At 40.2% G+C, this 6,022-nt stretch overlaps 1 long non-coding RNA gene across 1 annotated transcript; it reads right to left on the minus strand.

The window, feature by feature from the left end:
* Nucleotides 1-2,166: 2,166 nt before the first annotated feature.
* LOC114143954 (uncharacterized) lies at nt 2,167-3,163 on the minus strand. The gene is made up of 2 exons (XR_003595362.1): nt 2,981-3,163; nt 2,167-2,336 (listed from the first exon to the last, which is right to left on the minus strand). It is a non-coding gene; the product is annotated as an uncharacterized LOC114143954 (long non-coding RNA).
* Nucleotides 3,164-6,022: the final 2,859 nt, after the last annotated feature.

Below are 6,022 nucleotides of genomic sequence, written 5' to 3' on the forward strand. Positions count from 1 at the left end.
TACTTGTAAGTTAGTACTGCTGGGTGAATTCTTCAGACAAATAGCAGATGTACAAAATAACAAACAAGAAAATAATTTGCATTTATTTAGTTTTGTCTTATATCAAGGGTACTAAGATACTAGACACTAGTGCATGTATCTTGGTAAGAAGGTGCCAGATAAACACACTGAAAAAAACAGATGCACCTTCTTCTGCTCTTTATGTGATTCTGAAGGCTGAGGTCTGAGTCCATCACTACATCCAGATTTTAGGGCCGATCTCTAGTTTACAGCTGTAATAATAGAAGTTGTGTTCTGACTTTAGATTGTTCGTCTTTAGGTCCAAAGATAATAATGAATGGAAGTCAATGCAAAGTCCCCGTGAAGACAGAAAAATGTAATATGTGTGTGTTTTAATATTTTAACTTAATCTGAAAATATTTACAATAATAAAAATCCTGTCTTTAAAGACCCTATCTGTTCCAGTCTGGATTAGCTTCATAGAGTACTAATATCTGCAGCTTCAGGTCACTACATATAGTAATAAACATTTCCACATATCACAACTGACATATGACAACTGTTTGGATTCCCTCCGTTCTTACGTCACCGCGCTTTCTGATTGGCTACCTGTCACATTCAACAGGCTGCATTCATTCAGGGAAAACTCCACAGACTGCAATCATCGGGCCAAGACCATGTTGAATATTCAACACACCACCACGCAACACACCACACACTGCAGGACGCTGTAAGATTGTCGTAAAGGGAAAATCGGGGGGGGAGGGGAGAAGAAATAAATGGCTTTAGCAGGAACACCAACATGCAGAAGCATTATCTGATGTACCTCCCACACACCCTGCCCCGGGCTGCAGCAAAATTGCCAAGTCTTGACCAGTCCGCAGTAATAAAAAGGTTGGGGACCACTGTTGTAGAACACTTTGATCAGTTGAGGTTGTTGTAAATGTGATATACATATACATCAGGGTTTCCCCCAGAAAATTTGCTAAGCCTGGTAGTCTTTGGTCGCCACCGTGGTTTTGTATTAAAAGATGTTAAGAACATACAAAAACTTTACAGCGCAGACACAGAGCCATGCTGGACAGCATGTTAAGATGTAAATGCCACATATAATTCTTTGTTCACAAAGATAAATCATTCTCACCGTTCGCTCAACCTCTTCAAGCGCAAATACATGTTATACCTGCAGTTCACATAGAGCTGCACAAGCAGAGCCAAGGCGGTGGGGTTTAATCTTGACTCCTACCTTGATGTAAGTGGGGCTACGGGACTTATAATACACTGGGGGAAACCCTGTATATGTGTATATACATTAATGACTCCAAGATTTCTGGGCATCTCATCCTATCTCTATGGGAGCCCAGACACCCTACGGAGAAAACCCCTCCAGCATAACAAGGCAGTTCCCAGGAGGGGCACTCTCCAGTACCCCCTCCAAGGACTTCGAAAACTGTGGGTAATCTGAACTGTTGTTTGGCATGTAAGCACAAATAGTCAGAACCCGACCCAAACCCGTAGGTAGAGGGGTCTACCTACAAGCATCCTCTTGGTGCCTGTACGTTGGGGTGGGTGAACAAGATGGGAGGCAACAAATATACCCAGTCCTGCCCAGCGCCTCTCACAAGGGGAAACCCCAGAGTGGGAGAACATCCAGCCCCTTTCAAGGAGACTGGCTCCAGAACCAGAGCCATCCACTGCAGTGAGTGCCGACTATTTCTACCCGGAACCTCAGCTCTCTTGGAGTTAAGCCTGGCCACCAGGCCCTCGCCAACGTGCCCCACTCCCAGGCCTGGCTCCACAGTGGGACTTCATGTACGGGCGAGTACAACCTCTGTTTCCAATGGTCGTATTCATCATAAGGGATCTTTGGGCTGCACTTGGTCTGGTTCCTCACCTAGGATCTGTCTGCATTGGGTGGCCCAACCAGAGGCATGAAGCCCGGACAGCATACCTCCTAGGATCACTGGGACACTCAAACCCCCCCACCACGATAATGTAACCCACAAGAAAGGTTACTTTAAATTCACCTGATAATAATGAATGGCAGATAAATTAATTTACTTCAATGGCTAATACCAATTCTATACAATTACAAAGTTGGGCCGGATCAGAAGATTCTAAATTCTAGGGAGCCTGGGTGTGAGTAATAACAGAGAGTACACAGTGTTTATAAGAAAGAATATAATTTAATATAACAACAATTGTCACTGTCTACTGGTTCTCTTGATTCTCTGGGCTGGGGCTCGCCATCCAAGTTCAGATGAGGATGATCATCGGGTCTCTGAGCACCACAGGCCAAAAATTGCACCATAACATGAAAAAAATAAAAACCTGACCTGGAACAAAGCCAAAGTAAAACATCTTAGAATATAAAATGCCAATATCAATAAAGCTTAAGCTATAATTAAAGAGATCTTTCATACTTTCTCAAGTTTTTTTTCATGTTGTACAACAATATCCAAGTCATCAGAATACAATGTAAACAACACATCAGCAAAACTAAAAAAAATTAGCTTATATGTGGTAAAGGAAAATAATAATAATAATAACAATAATATATTTCAATCTAAAAGTGCCAATGAAGAACATCTTCAACACTAGATGTTCCCTGCAATGCCAACGGAAAAGCACTTACAAAGCAGTTAACTGAAATAGCACCGTTGAAATACCAGAACATGTACTAATAGAAAACAAGTACAACTACACAGAAAAAATACAACACCCACAATAATAATAATACAAAATCTTACAATAAAAAAATTATTTTTAATAAATTTGATCAGATATTACGTATTTTAGCCAATTTTCATCGAATTTACTGAGCCAACTGCCGAGCGCGTGCAGTCACCCACCGATGCTACCAACGGCTTTTTCCGGGCTTCAGTCGCTCACAAGGGAAACCCTCCGAGATCTAACAAAAACGGATTTACTATTTTGAATTACATATTTTGCGAATTTGTATTAATATTGTTTTTCTTACCGATTTCCAGATTCATCAAATTTCGACAAGCTCTTCACGGAAGCAACCGTCAGCTGTTAGCTTTCAATCGTGTCTGAGCAAAATCTCAGCACAGCAGTTGAAATGGGCGGGACAATCAATCTTGTTGGCTGATGTGAAATCAGACTGTGTCAGCTATTGGTTGTTTAATCCGTCACTAACACTAAAGGCATGCTTCACAGTTTTAAAAGATTTTTAGCACTTTTAACCTATATTTATGAACATATTTATTAACTTTTCTACTTTTTAACTCTTACTGGGTTACACTAAGGTGGCAGCCCATGGAGGGGATGTGTAAATGTGTGCATGTACGTATATGTGTATATTGAGTAGCCTATTAATTATGTAAGAAAGGGAGAAAATGAGAGAGAGAGGGGAAGAAAGTTGGTTTTTAACATGTGGTGGTAAGCATATTCTGACTTTTGGTCAGTTTGCAAGCTCCTCCACTTGTGAGGTGAAATGTATTTTTAAGTTTTTTAAGGTTTTTTAGGCTCTAATAAAGTTTTTTAGGCTGTTATTTAGCAGTGGTTGAACTGGAAATTGGGAGGAGATAGAAGGGAATGACATGCAGCAAATTCCCCAGGACTGGGAATTAAACCCAGGTTGACAAACAAAACCTATAAGTAACAGTCTTATTGTAAAACTGGTTAAAAAATTACTGGATTAGGCATTTCTTAGCCCCTTTTTCTTCTCTTTTACAGAAGCAGACAGCACATAAGCTCAACAACACAAAAGCTTTATATTTATTACAAATACATATAATTCATCTAAGAATTGATTTCTTCCTGTAATGGAAATGATTTCCGATTATGTTCTCTAGTTCTAGTACTTTCATGGATTGTTCTTCTTTTTTCTCTTTTCTACACAGTTTTCATGTTAAATTGGACTTTTTTGTTACGTTTGTTGTACTATCTTGAATCTGTTATTCTAAATAAAGACTAACAGAATGATCACACAGTTTCTTTTATTTTTGATAAAACCTGTTTTTTTCCTATAACAAACAAACCAGATATAACAACTTTGGGCTCTTTCAGGGTCAGGAGTATTAAATTATGATTACAATTATCATCTAATATTATGTACAGATTTAATTCTAACCTTAATTTAACACCCTGGAACCTGATGAAGTCCAAACATGTTAAATCAGCTTTCTTATGTTTGGTATGAAAATAAACACAGGATTTATCAAACAAAAAAATAGTAAATGGACTGAACTTATGTAGTGCATTGCTAGTCGTGTTGACCACTCAAAGCATTTCACACTACAGTCACACTCACACCGACATGCAGGTCGGTGGGCAACTTGCTGCTAAGTGCCCTGCCCTGGGGCACCTCAACATGTGGCTGAGGAAGCTGAAATCAAACTTACAACCTTCTGTTCACAAGATGACCACTCTACCCGCTGAGCCACAGTCGCCCTAAAAAAGCCACTGCATGATCCTTTTGCTAATCTTTTTTAAAATAAAGTATAACGAGTTACAGTTCAGGGCAATTTAATTTAAAAAGAGAGTAGAAAAGGTAAACTAAAGGACAAACCATATGAGCACAAGTACAGTGAAAATAAACAGAAATCATTAGTATTAAAATAAGAAATGTTCATTCTTAAATCAATACGTTGCTATAAAAATTGAGCTGAGTGTTGTTGTGGCACTGAGCCGTCTACCACTAAATTTTACAAGTTTAACAATAATACTGCACGTATATTTGGAGTTTCTTAAACTCTTTTGGGGGCAATTTGCAGTGACCAACTGACCTGACCTACATGTTTTAGGAGATGTGGGGGGGAAACCGGAGCACCCGGAGAAAACCCACGCAAACACGGGCAGAACGTGCAAACTCCACACAGATGGTCTCTGTGAAGACGCAGCGCTAACCGCTGCACCGCCGTGCTGCCCACGCTTTTTCCAATTGGTTTGGGAAGGAATCTATTTTCTAGTTTGTCAATGGGGGAAAAAAATCTTTGCCTTTTTAAATTTTCTATTGACGGAGCGTGACATGGCGCCCCGTTCACAGAGGCTACAATCTCCATGCGTTCGATTCCTCGGTTCTTCTCTTGCACACCTGTCTCCTTCTCTAAATAGCAACGTCTTGTCTTCACTCTTGTTTTTTCTTTGGTTTCTTCAATCGCAGCATGTTTCGTACTATTTTCCAAATTGAAAATTAAAATTTTTTCTTTTTACCATCCTGCATGGTTCAAGCAGATTGTCCTCGGTCTCTTCTGGGGATTCCGGATCCGTGTTACAACCTGGTAAAGTTTCTCCTGGGAGTCCCTCTGAAGGAACCTCTTGACTTGAAACCTTAGCCAGGTCCACTTGGCTCTGTGAGTCTTCCTCCTGCTCTTCAAAAACTGCGATGTGTTTTTGTTTGAAATCTTCGTTCTCAGATCTCAGAGTGTCGGCCAGCAGTAGATCCTCTTTTGCTCTTTCCAAATAATTTTTCATACAATTTATCTCCTGCTGGTATTGTTCTGCTTGCTGTTTCAGTGCAGTGACATCGGTTTCATACCGACAGTTTAGCTCCAGGTACAAACCGTTAACCTTCTCCAAATCAGCCAGCGCACTCCTTTCCTTCTAATGCAGGAATTGAATCTCTTTTCTTGTTGTTTTCTTGGAGGACGGCGTTCTCAGCTCTCATGTTTTCAAGAAGCGCCATGTTCTTCTCTGATTTCTCCATATGAGTTTTTCTCTCCTGAATTATCTGCAAATTAAGTTTTTCGACTCGTTCTTGCAGCGCAGAATAGTTTATTTCATGGATAAGCTTCTCTTTCTTTTCTCTTGAAAGAGCGATTTCCTCCTGCTGTATCTTCTGCTGGTATGTTTCAACCTGCTGCTGTAAATCCATGTCTATTTCATACTTTGGAGCTCTTCATATAAAAGGTGAACCTGATCAAGTTCATGGAGCATCTGCTTCTCCCTCTTTTGCAGAATGTTGATCTCTCTTGACGTTTTTTGGAAGAGCTCCTCCTTCTCAGCTCTCAGGTTGTTGACGAGCTGCAGATTCTCATTCGCTGTTTCTAAGTTGGCG

Source organism: Xiphophorus couchianus, chromosome 5 (assembly GCF_001444195.1).
Source record: "Xiphophorus couchianus chromosome 5, X_couchianus-1.0, whole genome shotgun sequence".
Lineage (NCBI taxonomy): Eukaryota > Metazoa > Chordata > Actinopteri > Cyprinodontiformes > Poeciliidae > Xiphophorus > Xiphophorus couchianus.